The sequence below is a fragment of the Lolium rigidum genome, chromosome 5 (genome assembly GCF_022539505.1).
Source record: "Lolium rigidum isolate FL_2022 chromosome 5, APGP_CSIRO_Lrig_0.1, whole genome shotgun sequence".
In the NCBI taxonomy this organism is placed as follows: Eukaryota; Viridiplantae; Streptophyta; class Magnoliopsida; order Poales; family Poaceae; genus Lolium; species Lolium rigidum.
Window position 1 is genome coordinate 97,514,377 of NC_061512.1, and position 18,171 is coordinate 97,532,547.

Consider the following 18,171-nt stretch of genomic DNA (forward strand, 5'->3'; position numbering starts at 1 on the left):
CATCTCTAGGTTTTGGGAGTGGAGTGGAGTGGGGGTGTTTTGGGAGACAGACAGGCGGGCCAGGGGCGGACAAGGGGAGGACGCGAGCGGCCAGCCATCGTATTCCGCGGCCACGCAAACTCGTCCCAGATTTGGGCCGGTTTTGGGTCGTCCCGGACGCCGCGGCCATCCGTTTTTGGGATGGGTCCGCGCGCTGGGCCGCGTTTTTGTCCGGTTGGACCCATCCAGACGCGCGGGCGCGGGATGGGTCGCCGCGTTGGAGATGCCCTTAGGTATATAGATATGAGGTTGGTATATATTTGCAATGTGTATTACTTATTGTTATGTTGAACCAACGAATCCCTAAGATGACAGATAGAGAAAATGGGGATATGTGATAGTTCGAGAATATTGTGTGTCCATAAATCTTAATGCTTTGTTCCAGGATATCCAAAAATATAGACCTTAATTGCTTGTATTTTCAAGTTGGCTCCGGTAAAATAGGCAAGCAAGATAAAATATGTTATGCAATTTCTGGTTGTTAGTATGCATAGCTATATTTGAAGCACACACCTACACGAACTGAATTAGAGATAAATGATATGTTAGTTGGATTATATTATATGATCCATATCATTCATACAACACTCCAATACTACCCATGGCTACGATTTTGACCACTAAAAGTTAGATAATACTCCTTCCGATGAAAACTGGAAATTTGCTACTGGTGTTTACTACTTGTCTTTACTGCTTTGAATTAATTGCTATAAAATTACCACTTAGTTTATGAGTTTATTGATATACAAGTGTGACTGAGACTGACGTCTCAGTTGCTAAAGTTTTATTGGTGTTCTTGTGTTCCCCTTGAATCGAACTATAAATTTAAGTAATACTTTCCATCAAAAATCTTAGCGATTCCCTATACTTGTGGGTATAAGGGGGCAAAACAAAAATGTAGTGACCCTAGCCCTCTATTTTATATAATTTTTTGAAATTATTTGGATTTGTCAAGAATTCATTAAAATCACTTAAAATGGGTCCATTAGACAATTGGCTACCTAACTTCTGAAAATTTTGCTATTAAACAAATGGTCGAGGTCCAGGCACGACACCAGGCAGGCCGCATGCCCAAAACGGGTCCTCCGTCCTCGTAACAAATAGGCCCACGTCGAGGTTCAGCCACGTCACCAGACACGCGGGCTGACGAACTGGCAAAGCACGGCCCGTTGGCTAGGTTTGATAGAAGAACAACACACCCGCCACCCGGCCCATCACAGTGTCTTAGGGTTTGCTCCCGTGGTCTCTGCCTCTGCTGAGCCCTGTTCCTTCCCGTGCCGACCGGCGGCGCCGACGCGAGGTCCTCCCCTCGCGCCTTTCCTTGTCGGATTCAAATCGAAAAACTAATTGGCCTCAAGATAAATTCAGCGACAGAGAGAGATAGAGGCGACACTGATTTTGCAGGTACGTCGATTGCTTTGATGGCTAAAAGAAAGGGCTCGCCCTGTCAAAAAGAAGATCATTTTGAAGGCACCAAAAGAGTGAAGTCTTCAGTGCCGGACCTTCCACAGGTACTGAATAAGTAAAGTTGCTAATGGAGTACTTATATTGTCAACTATGTATACTTTTGCTGTGTTTATTGCCAGTGGCAGGGCGATGATTTGAGGAAACCCTGAACCAAAAGTTATGGCCTAATTTGTTTTGAAGTATCCCGTACTGAAGAGTAAAAAAGTCATGGAAATAGTTACAGTATTATATATTTTGAAATCTATGATTAATGATCAAGCAGATAAGTAAAACATGACAAAAGATATATCTATTAGAAATATGGGGATACAGTTGAAGTCTGGTTGCTTTGGTTAACTGCCTGGTGATGTTGGATAAAATCCCTCCTGGTGATGTTGGATAAAATCCCTCCACATTGTTCTGTATACCACAAAGATTAAAACGGAGTCGCATCAGTTTGCCGTAATAAGAAATAGAAATTCGTGGGGAATCACAGAACTTGATTGAATACTTCCTGCGAACGTCTGGCCAACCTTCAGCAGGAACAGGATCCATAAAGGGCACTTTGCTACTGCAACACTAATAGAATGGTTAATCAGTGTTTAAACGAAAAGAGAAGGCAGGCAGCCAAGCAGACATAGGAACAGAGCACCGGGAGAGGGATGGAAGGAACAGGAGGGGAGGGTGGGGAGAAGAAGAGAGAGGAGGAGAGGGTGGAGAGAAGAGAGAGGAGTGGAAGGCGGAGAGACGAAGAGAGAGAGAGAGGATGGGAGAGGAGACACCCTTGTCACAGGAGGAGGACAACAGACCGGAGAGGAGGAAGCTGGTGCTGCGGATCTGAGCTGCTGAAGTTGCTGGTTGATATCCTTCTGGGACAGGTCTGCTCCAGAGGAGGAGAAGCTTGGCCGGAGGAGAAAGCTAGCGCAGATCTGGTGGAGGAGGAAGCTGACCGCAGGCTAGGTTCCCAAAGAGGAGAGAGGTCCCTCTCATTCGTTTCCTGGACTGGTTTACGTCCTTCTCTCTCCCCTTCTTCCCTTATTTGCGCACACGATTTCCCTATTTCCCGCCCCGGTTTTCTGTTTCCTGCTGCCTCAAACCCATAAGGCGGACGCCTGACACGACTGCCTAAGGCGAGCCTGTTCCCTTGCATCGGAGGGCACCCCAGCGCCTAAGCAACGCCTAAAAGACCATGGTTGCCACTGCTCTACCGGAGTAACGTTAATGGGTACCTTGCACAAACTTCTATGATCAGTTCTCTCTGCAGTTGACCAATTCGTTACTATGGCAGTCAAGAGCATACAGTAGCTTCTTCAGAAGGTAGCCATCAGATACTCGTATGTTGCATATAGTTTATTTAGTTATTAAAAGAAATACAATGTTCCAAATATTGCCATCTTTGCTTTGCTTGCATCAGCACTTTGCTTTTGAAATTTAGAACCAATTTCTACTGTATAGCATTTCACTTTCCACATTCTGACTAGCTGGGTTCATCACCTCATCATGAAATCTTAGCCGGTCCTTCTGTAAGAAAATATTCCAGCCTTGAATGCAGTGCCAGTGTGGCATGTGGGTATTCCTACTTTGTATAGCTTAACTAACACACCTTACAGATTGTTTTCCTGAAAACTTGATTAGTCTCAATGAATGGAATAGGAAAAAGGGCGTGTTTGGTTTCAGCCCAATCTTTTCCTACCAAAAGTTGGCTAGTCGAAATATGGGTGATGATTTTGCTCTCCCTCAAGTTGGCGAAAGTTTGAACACAAATGAACTAGAGTGGGCAAATAAAGCAATCGCTTGCCAAAAAAATGGTAGCGATCCAAGCAAAGACCAAAATAATTGGTAGGTTCTGGCAGCAATCCAAACATTCCCAAAATGCCAATTTTCTTTTGCTAGATTGTTATGCCAAGGCTTTTATCCAGACCCCAAACTTTCCTAAAACATTTACACCTATCTACCAAGTACATGGGAACCTTACTTTCTTTTCAACATCTCATTCAATACTGTTTTGTCCCCCTTTTCTTTATTGAAGCTTATAGTTTTGTCCCATTGATTGCATTCTCTACAGTCTTCTTGCTAGACTCGTAATTTTTTGTCACTAACATTTGTACATTCTTTATCTCCTATTGGTCTTTTGCCTATAACTCTTTTATTTCTGAAACCCAGAATTTTGTATATAATGTTGAAGCTGTCCTTGTGCATTTAGACAATCTTATTGAAACCAAGTCTGGCAGCTCTTAAGTTCATTTCAAGGAGAAGAGAAATAACTCGGGCCTGACGGGGTTACACCAAAGGCACCAACATCATCAACCCAAGAGGGGAAACATCACTTCACACAGACATATCAAACCTCATGGATAATCATTTACCTGTAACCTTTATCTGTTATTTTTCATTGCCGCTTAAGCCATGGACTATACTATAACAATTCTGATTATAAATATGGGTCGCTGAATGAAACAAATTAAATGAGCATATGTAAAGCGGCTTAGAAATAACAACATATTCGATCCTATCTTCCTAGCGAGTTCAGAACCACAACATTATATATTCATGTTAAGAATTTGGAATAAGGTAAGTTTTGATATCTTGAGCATAAGTGATACTTCACAAATGTTGAAGTGCTGTACTGCAACCGAATGTGTGCAGTAACAAAAGAAACCTGTTCTTTTTCTGCACATCTTGGCTAGCCTAGTAATTCACACTAGAGCATTCGTTTCACTATTAGGCATTCTTGGGAACAAGTAATGATACTGTTAGGCCAAAACATTTCTTAGCTAGTTAGCGCTAAAATACTTATTACATTCCATTGCTTATTTAACTATGCCATGCGGTGCCATATAGTCCTGTTTCTAGTACAGTTAAATTGAATTTTCTCATATTCTTTTGTTTGCAGGAGATCTGGCATGATATACATTCCCTACTGCCACTGCGAGATGCTGCCCGTGCTGGCTGCGTGTCTCACGCATTTCTTGATTCCTGGAGGTGGCATCCCACCCTTACCCTGAATCCGAAAACACTTGGCCTTAGTGGACAGAATTTCATCAACAAGGTTGACCAAATTATGAAAAAACACTCTGGCATCGGCATCGGCATCAAATCATTCAAGCTACACCACTACGGTTCTCGTATCCACGCTAGTAAACTCAACAATTGGCTCCGGATTGCTGTTACTCCAGAGATTCATGAACTCAAGCTTTCACTGCCTACAGTAGGAAAGGCACAGCTCTACAACTTCCCGTGCCCACTTTTATTTGCTGGAAGTGCAGGAAACAGGATTCGGGATCTTCAACTAGCCAATTGTGCATTCCATCCCGTGGCAGGACTTGGCTGCCTGACAAGGCTGTATCTGTCAAATGTCCACATTACGGGGGATGAGTTAAGGTGCCTTCTTTCCAATTCTTTTGTATTAGAGGAGCTGAGTCTCAATCATTGCAGTGAGATAATGCGTCTCAAGATACCTTGCCTGCTACACCGGTTCACCAACCTGACGGTGTTTGATTGCCGTGCACTAGAAATTATAGAGAATGAAGCTCCGAATCTCTGCACTGTTCTTATCGATACTGACATAGTGCACAAGTCGATTGGGTATTCATTGCAAGTGAAACACCTGGAAATGTTCTGTGCTGTTGAGTTTAACCTTGTTCATCATGTCCGTGCCAAACTTCCAGCAAGTATGCCAAATCTTGAGACGCTCAGCATTTCTTCGGCTGGTGAGGTATATTTCAAAACTTCTTGGTTTGATCATTATATGCTAGTATCATTTATATGTCAGGTGGTGCAATTTGCATGAATGTACCAACATATACAACTGAGAGAAGTGATTCAACAGCTTAGCCGTAGATTAAACATGGAGAATATGATGGTTTTAAAGAAACAAAGGGATGTAAATGGCAATTGTTTGTTGGAAGTGCTTTGTTATATTGATTAATCTTGACATATATGTGCAGATGTTCAGTACACCATCCGTACCAGGAAAATTTCTCCTCCTCAAGCACTTGGACATTTGTCTTGAAGTTGCAATTGGAGCCTTTTCGCCAGACTATGATTATTTCTCTTTAGCTTTTTTTCTGGATGCCTGTCCTATCTTGGAGAATTTCAACTTAGATGTAAGTGGGTTCACCTCTGGCCTATATATGTACTACCTCCGGTGCATTGAACTATTTATTGATTGAAGTACGTTCTTCCTATGCAGGTTATACAGACTCGCATGAGGCATGATTCGATTTTTGAAGATTCCTCGCAACTGAGGCAGATGGTAGGACATCGCCATGACAACATCAAGACTGTGAAGATCACTGGCTTTTGCTCTGCAAAGAGCATGGTCGAGCTAACCTGCCATATTGTTGAGAATGCAACATCACTGGAGTGCCTTACATTGGACACTATAGCTGAAAACGGTTTATCAGACGATGTTAGGCTTTCTATGCATGAAATCGGTGAATGCCCCCAATATGCAGGCATATGATTGGGGAAGCGCAAAGAGCACTATTGGCCATGGAAAGATACATCGTGGGGAAGGTTCCCTCCACAGTCAAGTTGAATATTAAGAAACCGTGCAGCTGGTGCCATGCTAGATAGATGTCTACCCTTTACCATGCAATTACATTACATGTTTTAATGTTCCGGTGATACCTTAAATGGTAAAACCGCAAAATGCGTATGGGGTGAACTGCAAACTAGTCTTGCGCTAAAAAAAATTATGAGACAGAACAGATCGGTCATGACCAAGCCAGCCAAGGGGGAGATCAGTGAAGAGGTGAAGGAGAAACTGCAAACGGAATACAACAAAGTTGTAACTGAAGTTGCAGGTTACATCTGAAATGTTCTGAGAACATTCCCATGGCGAACCTGAAGGATCAGGCACCTCACTATGAACATCTTTCTGTCTGTATTATGTAGCAAGATTCTGTCACCCTATCATGCTAGTGATCTAAATGATTTTCAAGGAGCTTTTTAAGCTTCGAAAGTCTGCTACTGTACTCTTCTAGTGGTGATTAGATGATATTAGTGCATTATTAACGGTTTTGGTGAGCAAATCATATTCTGTGATGATGCATATATGTGAGTAAGCGGTGTCTGAGCGCTTGAACCATGAATCGTTTCTGGTAGAGTGATTGTCGTAAAAATTAGAACTCAAAATTCTCCGCGAGTCATCTATAGTAAAAAAATTACTTGACAGGCAACCAGTTGCCTGGAGCCATTTATTTGTCAGAATTGTGAGAGGTGGGAAGCAGTTTTGGGATTGGTCTGGGCCTTTTTTCTTCTGGCCTGAACTGTTTTTCTTTTCTCGAATACACATCTAAATGTGCATCATTTGTATAAGAAGAACACCAAGATGGTGCAAAAAATCTGGGCCTTGTACAGCAGGGTGGTCACTGAGAAAGTGAGAAGGCTCTAGATGAATTCAAGGACCAAGGGTGCACTGGTACAATTGGGGGCATGAGACTGCTGGATAGCGCCCATGATGGCAGCCATGCTCATCCGTGAAGGTGCGGAAGCCCTGAAGCAATTCGCAAAACAATTCGTCGCTGCCTCAAGAGCTTTGCCTAGCGCCCCGCAATTGGCACTCGTGGTAGGGAAAAAAAGAAATGTTATTTCAATTCAACACCCTCCATATGGCACGCGTTCAATGGGTCAATTATGAAAATATTGAGGTGTTTCCAAAAAGAGGGGCCGAGATGAGCATCTCCTATAGGCCTATTAGCTTAATTCATGCCATAGCAAAAAAATCATTGCCAAGATGATTGCTATCCAGCTAGCCCATCTCATGAATGATCTCGTCTCCAATGCACAAAGCGCATTCATCAAAAGTAGGAGTATCCATAACAACTTCATGTATATGCGCAACCTTGCAAGTCGCCTCCACAAACGTAAAGTTCCAATGCTCCTCTTCAAGTTTGACATTCGAAAAGGATTTGATTTCGTGAGATAGTGTTCATCCTTGAGCTTCTTAAGAGACATGTTTTCCTCCAAAAATTTGTGTCCGGATTGCAGGTTTGCTTAGCTCTTTCTCCTCGAGGGTCCTCCTCAATGGGGTGGCCGGCCGCCCCATCAAGCATGGGCGAGGCTTGAGGCAAGGAGACCCATTATCTCCTCGCCTCTTTGTGCTTGCCATTTACCCCCTCCAACAAATCCTATAGTTGGCCACCCATCATGAGTTCCTCTACAAGATTAGAAGAGGGACGGTTACGACGACTTCACCTTACGCAGGCTGTCCCTTTTTTGAAACTGTCCAACTGAATTGCTAGCTCATTCTCATCCAGGTTTGCAGACCTGTGGGAGCACACATAAATGGATATCCGTAGCAAAATATGACCTCAATAATTCGTAATGTAATTCTGCAATCAATTTTTATATTTATATCCGAAGTGGCTCAATGTTTTTTCTGTGTACTAGCTCTAATGTCGTTTCGTACACTTTGATGAAGTAATTAGGGATGCCAAAATAGTTTCCCTGAAGTGAACATAAGTCTTTGCATTGTTTGTCATATGTGTAAACATAGGAGTTGGCCTTAAGCCCTTAGAGCATCTCCACTCGCGTCCCCCAAATCGCCCCAAAGGGATTTGAAGCGTGCCGGACAAAAAAAACGTTCTCAGCCGCGTCCCACAAAGCCTCATTTTGTCCGGCGCGGCTCGACACGGTGTCCGGCGCCCCGAACCCGTTCCCGTTAAACAGAGGACGCTCCGGGGACGCCGGCCACAACGAAAAGCGAGACGAAGCAACGCGGACCCTACGCGTCAGCAGCACAGAGAAAATTCGTCCACCGCTCCCGCCTAATCGCGCCTCTCCCGCCACATGGCTCCTCTCCTGCCGCGCATTTCTGGATGCGCCGCTGGTAACATCGGCAGGGCGCCCTGTCGGCAACAAGACTGCCAAGGCCGCCTTGGCCGACGCTGCGGTAGCAGAGAAGACGCAGGCGTCGCTCACGCAGTGCCTCGTCGAGGTCTCCTCGATCTTGCTGTCCCGCGACAAAAAGATCGACGAAAGGTGGGCGACGCTGTTCAAGAGGCAAGAGGAGAAGATGGAGCTGAAGAAACGCAGAGACGACATGTCCCTGCTGAGAGCGTCGACAGAAGGAATGTCTCCCCGGACGCGGGCAACGCACAACTTCTTCAAAGGCCAAATCCTCGACGACATCGAAGCCAAAATGGCGGCGGCCGAGGCGGAGTCCGAGGCGGTGGCCCAGGCAGCTGCAGCGGCCCCAACCCCGGAGCAAGAGCCGGGCAGACGCATCCGCTACTACACCTGCGTTGGCCTCTGCCTCGACGTCAGCAACGGAGCATGCACACCGGGTAGATCACGACGATTTCATCGTGATCGACGGACCTACGTCGACTTAGGATGCGCCGTCGGCGTCGGCATCGCCCTACCCCAACCCCTTCTTTTAATTCATCTGTCGTCCTGTAATATGATCGCGCCCAGTACTTTGATCGCCGTTACTCTGATCGCGACGACTTCGACGGGAACGATCTCTTTTGAATGCAAACTATTTGAATTCATCATTGGGGACGGCCTTTGAGGGACGCGACTAGGAAGCGACGTCCCCCAAACACGGCATGAACAAAACTCATCCCCCAAATGCTCGATCCGGCGTCGTTTGGGGAACGGTTTGGAGGACGCGACTGGAGATGTTCTAACACAAATATCCACAGACAACCACAAGATACACATGCAGCATTCCTCGCCCCCTCGAATGACGCCAGTACGCCACTTCTCATTCACTGGATTCCGCTGCCACCCTCCTATTAGTACTGCACACTGAAATTCCAACACTGACTGCTCCCACCCACTCACTCCCAATTAAGTTCAAATAGAAGAACAAAGGCCATGAGAGACAGAAGAACAGGAGATGCATACGCAGATGAATAGACACACTAGATACTAGCCACAATCTTCACTAGGACCTCTCCACCTACGAGTTGCAAGGTTTATATGTTAATGAATTGCGATTTCAATTGTGACCTTTTCGAGCAGGAAGCCAAAAGGAGAAGTTATCCATGGGCCAGGCCATGCGATGGATGTCATGCAGCACCAAGCGCAGTATACTGCCATGCTGATGCTGCATATCTCTGCGCATCATGTGACACACAGGTTCATTCTGTTAATCGTTTGGCATCGTCCCATGAGCGTGTGCGTGTCTGTGTATCCTGTGAGAGTGCAGCCGCAGTGCTTGTTGAATGCCATGCAGATTCCGCAGCACTGTGTACCACCTGTGATGCACTGGTGCACTCTGCTAACCCAATTTCTCAGAGGCACCAAGGAGTGCCTGTGCTGCCACTCCCAGCCGTTGCCATTCCAGCAGCCTCTGTTTTCGCAGAGGCGGAAGCTGCTACCACTGTCTACGGTGACAAGGAAGAGGGAGAGGAGGTGGACTCTTGGCTCTTGCTGGAAAGAGATTCCGATGACAACAATTGTACCAACAACATAGATCAATACTTCAACCTTTTTGGATACGACATGTATTATGACAAGTTCAGTTGCAACCCAGGACCAGGTGAGGAATACAGACTGCAAGACAGGATGTGCAGAACATGTACAGAGAGAATGAGGTGTGTGAGTTTGCAGTACCTTCACAAGTTGTCATGGCAAGTGAGCAGCCAGAGAGTAGTTATGGAATGATTGGGGCAGAGCAGGATGCCTCCATGACTGCTGGGACTAGTACCTACACAGCTTCCATCAGCAACGGCGTGAGTTAATCTATTACTTTACCCTTGTTTAAACTACCATGCAGCGATCTATTTATCTTTTTAGTTAGAACCACTTCAAGCTAGGGCTAGTCCATTCTTACATTAAAACAATATATCAAACAGATTGACTAAATCAATTACTGACCGCATCACTTCGGATGCAAGATGCAGCCCATTGCCTTCTTTTCCTCTTTTCTCTGTTTCTTCAATGTTTCTGCGTCAGGGCTTTTAGACTGATATTTTGTTCTAATTCTCTTCCCACATACTGCATCAAAAAGGAGCTGGCTACCAGCATGTTTCCACTTCACCTCTTTATTCACTCTGTCTTTATATAGTGCAAGGAGCAACTTTAAAATATAAATGCATAGATAACTCCTACAGAACTTAGCCTATCTGTTCCTCTGCATCTAAACTTTGAACTGCTCGTTACATACGGATCTCAAACTCATTTACCACATATATGTTCTGGTTTAACAGTTTTGGGGGTTAGGGTTTCAGTTTCATATTATTGCAGGTGCTTAAAGTCGGCACTTCCCCTATTATTGACATATTTCACTGACCATTTCCTAATTCTGTCTCAGATACCTTTCTCGTCAATGGAGGTCGGTATAGTACCAGACAACACCAGACCAGATGTTTCAAATACTAACATCCAAAGAACCAGTGAAGCCATGGAACTCGCGGGCCATTCACTTCAGATGCCACTCCATTTCAGCTCCATGGATAGAGATGCCAGGGTCCTCAGGTACAAGGAGAAGAAGCAGGCGAGGACGTTCCAGAAGACCATAAGATATGCAACAAGGAAAGCATACGCAGAAGCACGGCCACGGATCAAGGGTCGCTTCGCTAAAAGATCAGATATAGAGCATGAACTAGACCAGATGTTGACAATACCAGCCCTACCAGATAGTGGTCATGCTACTGTTCTATGGTTCTGAAATCTGATGCATTGAGATGAGAAAATTGTGTTGACAGACACTATGATGGGCTCAGTAATATGGTTCAGTGCAGGGCCCATAATCTTATGTATCATTGACTATTGTGTACTGCGGTTTGGTTATCATAGTACTGCAGTTTGTCCTGTAACTTTACTTGGAAGATTTAAATAATTATAACTTGCTCTGAGTCCATTTGATGACGAACCGTGTGTAGTCCAACATAATTGTGAAGTGTGGCATAAAGGAAATTTTCTAACGAATAGTTTCAGTAACTCACGACAGTACAAACAAAGATTGGGACTTCTACTGTTAGTAGCATGTACACATGAAGATAACAACTCTACTTTGTGTTCGAAAAAAATGGAGAATAGGCATACCGGATTTTGAACAACATGGTCCCACAGTCCTACTAACCAGTGATCTATCATCTAGGAGGACATTAAACAACAAACATCAAGGCTTACCATTAACAGATACATGCACTAAAACATGGCTACACACTTCTGGAAAAATAATTACCACTATCGGCGATTTCTTGACCAGTGCAGTAAAGATTACAAAATCTATCTTTGAGAAAGGAGTGTATTTGCACTATGCTCCATTCCTATGTTTGGTAAAAGTGCATGGATTCTTGCTTTAAGAAAGGCGCATAAATTTCAATAAACTGCTCTGCTATCTCAAGTAAACTGATTAGAAACATTGCATATATTTGAAGTTTGAAGAGAGAAGAAAACCGTTTCGTCCTCGCGCTCCCGTGGGCGCGCGGGCGAAACCCTAAAACCGCCGCGCCGCCACCCCCTCCCCAGGTTCGTCTCCCGCTTCGCCGCCGCCAAGGGGCGCAACCTGAGCGAAGCTCGGGCGGCGGCGGCGGCGGCGGGGCACCTCCTCTCCCTCACGCGGTGGCGGCGGCGCGGGCCGTGGCGGCTGGTGGGGGCGCGGCGCTGGGCGGAGGGCGTTGGGGCGCGGCTGTTCGGCGGCGGCGCGGAGACTCCACGGTATCGGGCGTGCTCCTCGCGGTGGCGGCTCCCTCCGGAGCGTCCGCAGCGGCGAGCGGCGCGAGCTCTGCCTGCTCCTGGCAGCGGGTGACGGGAGGCGGCGCTTGGGGCGGGGATTCGGCGGCTATTCGTCGGCAGCGGCGCCGTTCTTGAGGAGGGCGGCGGGGATCAGGACGGGCAGGGGCAGCGGCCGGATGGCCGCCGCATGCTCTGGCCGGGGCAGGGGCCCTGGGCCAGGCCGTGATCTCCCGTAAGCCCCAGATCCAGATCTGGCGGTTCTACAGCCGCGGGGGCTGTGGGGCGTCGATCCCTCCGCGCCCTCTCTCGTGGTGGTGCTGGTTCTGGCCGTCGCGTGTCCGCAGGTCCGTGCTCTTTGTGGTGGTTTCCCGTCTTCCTCAGGTCCGCGGCGAGCAGAGTTTGGGCGCCGGGGCGGCGGCCCTGGTCGGTGGGAGCCATCTTGGTTGGCGGGCGTGCCAGTGGCTCAGGAGCTGGCCGGAATCCATGGTCGCGGGGGCGACGTGGAGGCCGGCGAGCAGCATGCGGTGGCAGCGGGTCGATCGTTCGGTCGATTTCCTGTGAAGAAGGCGGGGAGTGTTTGCCGTGGGGAAACCCTTGCCCGCTCGGGCCACGACGGCGACGTCCGCGGACGCCGCTCCCTTCTTGAAGGCGTTGGTGAGGCTTCTCCTTGTCCTTCTTCGTGCTCCGGGTGAAAGCCCAAGATCCTCGGATCGGGCGGTGGCGGCGCTCTTGTGTCGTGATCTTCTTGAAGACACCGCCTTGGAGTTCACAGTGTGCGGCTCTCCGTTGGTGGTGTGGCTGAGGCGAGGTATTCGACGAGCAAGGGGCTTCGGGTGAAAACCTTAGATCTGCGGATCGGGCGGTGACGGCGATCTCGCGTCGTGTTCTTCTTGAAGACATCGTCTTGGAGCTTACCATGTTTCTTCGGATGGCGTTGGCTCTTCGCTTGGCGACCTTCGGCAAAGCTTGCGTCCTGCCCTGCCTCCTCGTCGAGTTTCCATGGTGCTGCGTGTTGGGGTTCGATCGGCGGTGGTCGATGCACAGTGGAGGTCGGCCACTGGTAGCGCTGCCCGCGGCGGGAGCTCCGTTGACGGCGTGCGTGTTCGTTAGCTCTCTCTAGGGTGAGCTCCGGCCCGACACTCGTTGCTGTCCGGTGTCTTCTCCGAGTCTTCGTAGGCTTCGTAAGGGTCGTGATCGTCGTCCGAGTTCCCGGATGTAGCCATGTTGGCAATTCGTGTGGGTGTGTGGGTGTGTGTTGTAAGCTGGGTTCAGCTCTTTGTATCTTGTCGCCGTTGAGGGCGTTATTAATTTAACGTCGGGCCTTTGGCCTTTGATCTAAAAAAAATATTTGAAGTTTGAATGGGGATACAGGCAGATATGGGGTGCCACTACACGAAGGCCGACCTTTGAGAAGGGAAAAACCCATCCCCCGCGCGCGCTCTAGCGACGACACGTGTCGCGCGCGGAACGTGTCCCCGGGAAAAGACGCGAATCGTTTTCCGGGTTTGGTTTTTTCCCTTTACGCGCCGGTAGACCCGTTAACAATATGCGGACCCGTTAATCTTCTTTTTCCCTTTACGCGCGCAGTACGTTTTCAAAAAATTGGGCGGGACTTTCTTTTTTGCTTTTTCCCTTTGTCTTTCCGGGCTGTGAGTTTTCCGGGGAATTAATGGGAGGGAGGTAGCACTTTCAAATTACAATTTTTTTTAATTCCAACAGAGTGCTACGAGATGACATATGTCGAAGCGATTGCTACGGCTCGGCTTCGCCTCGTATCAAGCGCCTTCGGCGCATCAAACATTAATAAACATAATGAATGGCAGACATATGTCGTTGTCCCCGTTTGTCGTTACCCCCATATACCGAAGCGATTGCTACGGCTCGGCTCGCTCAGTACAAGGCGCCTTCGGCGCATCAAACATTAATAAACATAATGAATGGCAGACATATGTCGTTGTCCCCGTTTGTCGTTACCCCCATATATCGAAGCGATTGCTACGGCTCGGCTTCGCCTCGTATCAAGGCGCCTTCGGCGCATCAAACTGTTGTTTTTTTTTTCTATTTTATTTCTTTTGGAAAGGTTTCTGTTTGATTTTCTCTTTTATTGTCTGTAAAGTTTCCGTTTTCTCTTTTATTCTCCGGAAAGATTTCCGTTTTCTCTTCTATTCTCCGGAAAGATTTCCGTTTTCTCTTCTATTGTCTCGTAAAGATTTCCGTTTTCTCTTCTATTGTCTCAGAAGATTTCCGTTTCCTCTAGCGCAGGTACAGGTTCGAAGGGGTGTGAAGTACATCCTAGGCGTAGAGACGAGTACAGGTTAGGTAGAAAGAGGAGCACGGTACTGTGTTTCTCTTTTGGTTTCTCTGGGAAGATTTTCCGTTTCCTCTAGCGCAGGTACACGTCCGAAGGGGTGTGAAGTACATCCACGGCGTAAAGACGAGTACAGGTTAGGTAGGAAGAGGAGCACGGTACTGTATTTCTCTTTTGGTTTATCTGGAAAGATTTTCCGTTTCCTCTAGCGCAGGTACAGGTCCGAAGGTGTGTGAAGTACATCCTAGGCGTAAAGACGAGTACAGGTTAGGTAGGAAGAGGAGCACGGTACTGTATTTCTCTTTTGGTTTCTCTGGAAAGATTTTGCGTTTCCTCTAGCGCAGGTACACGTCCGAAGGGGTGTGAAGTACCTCCTCGTCGTAGAGAAAAGTACAGCGTCGGAACCAAGAAGAGTACGAGGTAGTTTCTCTGTTTGTTTCTCTGGGAAGATTTTGCGTTTCCTCTAGCGCAGGTACACGTCCGAAGGGGTGTGAAGTACATCCACGGCGTAGAGACGAGTACAGGTTAGGTAGGAAGAGGAGCACGGTACTGTGTTTCTCTTTTGATTTATCTGGAAAGATTTTGCGTTTCCTCTAGCGCGGGTACACGTCCGAAGGGGTGTGAAGTACCTCCTCGGCGTAGAGACGAGTACAGGTTAGGTAGGAAGAGGAGCACGGTACTGTGTTTCTCTTTTGGTTTATCTGGAAAGATTTTGCGTTTCCTCTAGCGCAGGTACACGTCCGAAGGGGTGTGAAGTACCTCCTCGGCGTAGAGACGAGTACAGCGTCGGAACCAAGAGGAGTACGAGGTAGTTTCTCTGTTTGTTTCTCTGGGAAGATTTTGCGTTTCCTCTAGCGCAGGTACACGTCCTAAGGGTTGTGAAGTACATCCTCGGCGTAAAGACGAGTACAGGTTAGGTAGGAAGAGGAACACGGTACTGTGTTTCTCTTTTGATTTATCTGGAAAGATTTTGCGTTTCCTCTAGCGCAGGTACACGTCCGAAGGGGTGTGAAGTACCTCCTCGGCGTAGAGACGAGTACAGGTTAGGTAGGAAGAGGAGCACGGTACTGTGTTTCTCTTTTGGTTTATCTGGAAAGATTTTCCGTTTCCTCTAGCGCAGGTACACGTCCGAAGGGGTGTGAAGTACATCCACGGCGTAAAGACGAGTACAGGTTAGGTAGGAAGAGGAGCACGGTACTGTATTTCTCTTTTGGTTTCTCTGGAAAGATTTTGCGTTTCCTCTAGCGCAGGTACACGTCCGAAGGGGTGTGAAGTACATCCTCGTCGTAGAGACAAGTACAGCGTCGGAACCAAGAGGAGTACGAGGTAGTTTCTCTGTTTGTTTCTCTGGGAAGATGTGAGGTAGAGACGAGTACAGCATCCGCACGGTGAGGAGCACGGTACCGTGTTTCCCTTTGTTATTTGCCGTTTTGTCTAGCGCAGGTACGGGTGCAAGGTTTGTGGAGTACGGATGTGAGGTAGAGACGAGTACAAGCATCCGCACGGTGAGGAGCACGGTACCGTGTTTCCCTGTGTGATTTTCCGTTTTGTCTAGCGCAGGTACAGGTGCAAGGCTTGTGGAGTACGGATGTGAGGTAGAGACGAGTACAATATCCGCACGTTGAGGAGCATTGTACTCGTGTTTCCCTTTGTGATTTTCCGTTTTGTCTAGCGCAGTACGGTGTGCAAGGCTTGTGGAGTACATATGTGAAGTGGAGACGAGTACACCATCCTCACGGTGAGGAGCACGGTACTGTGTTTCCCTTTGTTATTTTCCGTTTTGTCTAGCGCAGGTACAAGTGCAGAACTTGTGGAGTACAGATGTGAGGTGGAGACGAGTACACCATCCTCACGGTAGGAGCACGGTACTGTGTTTCCCTTTGTTATTTTCCGTTTTGTCTAGCGCAGGTACAGGTGCAAGGCTTGTGGAGTACAGATGTGAGGTAGAGACGAGTACAGCATCCGCACGGTGAGGAGCACGGTACCGTGTTTCCCTGTGTGATTTTCCGTTTTGTCTAGCGCAGGTACAGGTGCAAGGCTTGTGGAGTACATATGTGAAGTGGAGACGAGTACACCATCCTCACGGTGAGGAGCACGGTACTGTGTTTCCCTTTGTTATTTTCCGTTTTGTCTAGCGCAGGTATAAGTGCAGAACTTGTGGAGTACAGATGTGAGGTGGAGACGAGTACACCATCCTCACGGTAGGAGCACATGTTTCGCACAACGGTGATGGCGAACCGAGTACATGTTTCGCACAAAGAGGAGTACATGATTTTGTCTCTTTCCGTTTTCTCTAGCCCAGGTACAGGTGTAAAAGCGTGTCGAGTGCAGGGGTGACCGGGAGTCGAGTACAACTTATGTAGGAGTACAGGATCTGTGTCTCTTTCCTTTTTCACTAGTGTAGTTACAGTGCAAAGGCTTGTCGAGTACAGCGGTGAGGACGAGTCGAGTACGGTTCGCAGCAAATGAATTTCAGACATATGACACTACCATTAACATTACAGTGTCAATAAATTCTAGTAGTTTCTCAAATATTACATATAAAATATTGAAAAGTACACGTGACACTAGCATTAACTAATAACCAAATACAAATACTTGAACGTAATTCGTTGCGTGGTTCACATTGTTTCGTACGACACATTGTACTTATTTTAACTTACGCCTCACATTTTAGCTTTGTTATGACAAGCTTGAGCAGTGCACTCGCCATGTAAGAATGGAGATCCTCTTTCATCTTTGAAGCTAAATGAGCAAATGTCTCCTTCTTTCGGGTAAAATTCTTGAACTATATCTCGGAAACCTTTCTTTATCGTAGCTTTCCCATTCTTATCTATCTTCATGGTAGCATACATTGTAATGTCTCCCGATGTGCAGTTGACGACAACTTTAACCGGTTGTTGTATGAATCCCCGAATGTGTTCATTAGTGAACTCTTCGAAAATTCCTAAGAAGATATTAACGAACCATTATTAGTTTTGTTGTACAAGTATGTCAGAAGTTTTCTTGTCATGAAGACAGTAAGTATTTTATATAATTGACGAGATAGACTTACGAAAACTCCGATAAACTTACCATCTTAGATATGCCTCTTGTAACAAATGATTTAGTCATGGTGCAAATATAATGTTTAATAGCTGGTGTCTGGTTCGTGATGACTTCATTTGTCAGCTGGAGTACTTGAGTGTAATTCATCTCCACGTGGTTTCCAAAGACGCATGCTTCGTCAAAATTTTCGTTTCCATACGATCCAGGTCCTACAATGAAGAGGTATTATAAATTTTTCATTGAAAACTATATATTCACTGTAATGTTTGCTTTTTTGATTGCTACTATTTGTACCTCTAACAGCTTATCTTGTTCAACACCTCCGAGATAAACTCGTGCATAACTTTCATCAATATCTCTATCAACACCTTTTTCCGTGCTTGTTGTCACTTTCATCATTGCTTTGCCTCTTTTCAGTGGCAGTGTTGGTTGTACCCTGATTACCTGTTGCGTGACTTTCCTACAGTTTAGATGCATTAAGATCATATAGTTTAGATGCATTAAGATTTAAATAAAATTAAATTAACTTTCATTGCATGACATGAAGTAATATGGTTTATACGCAACTAAGCATTAACTTATGATTATTTGAAAACCTGGTCTTGAGGGTCGACGCCGTATGTTGGATAGTTGTTGCACAAGTTTCCGTATTCATCCGCCCTTGATTGCGCAGTCTCCGAAAATGGAGTGCG

The 18,171-nt window shown here is 46.6% G+C and overlaps 2 pseudogenes; both read left to right on the forward strand.

Annotated features, from left to right (window-relative positions):
- LOC124656200 overlaps positions 1 to 6,537 on the forward strand; it is a 16,410-nt pseudogene extending 9,873 nt beyond the window's left edge.
- Positions 6,538 to 9,335: 2,798 nt separating this feature from the next.
- Positions 9,336 to 11,171, forward strand: LOC124654564 (annotated as a pseudogene).
- The last annotated feature ends 7,000 nt before the right edge of the window (positions 11,172 to 18,171 follow it).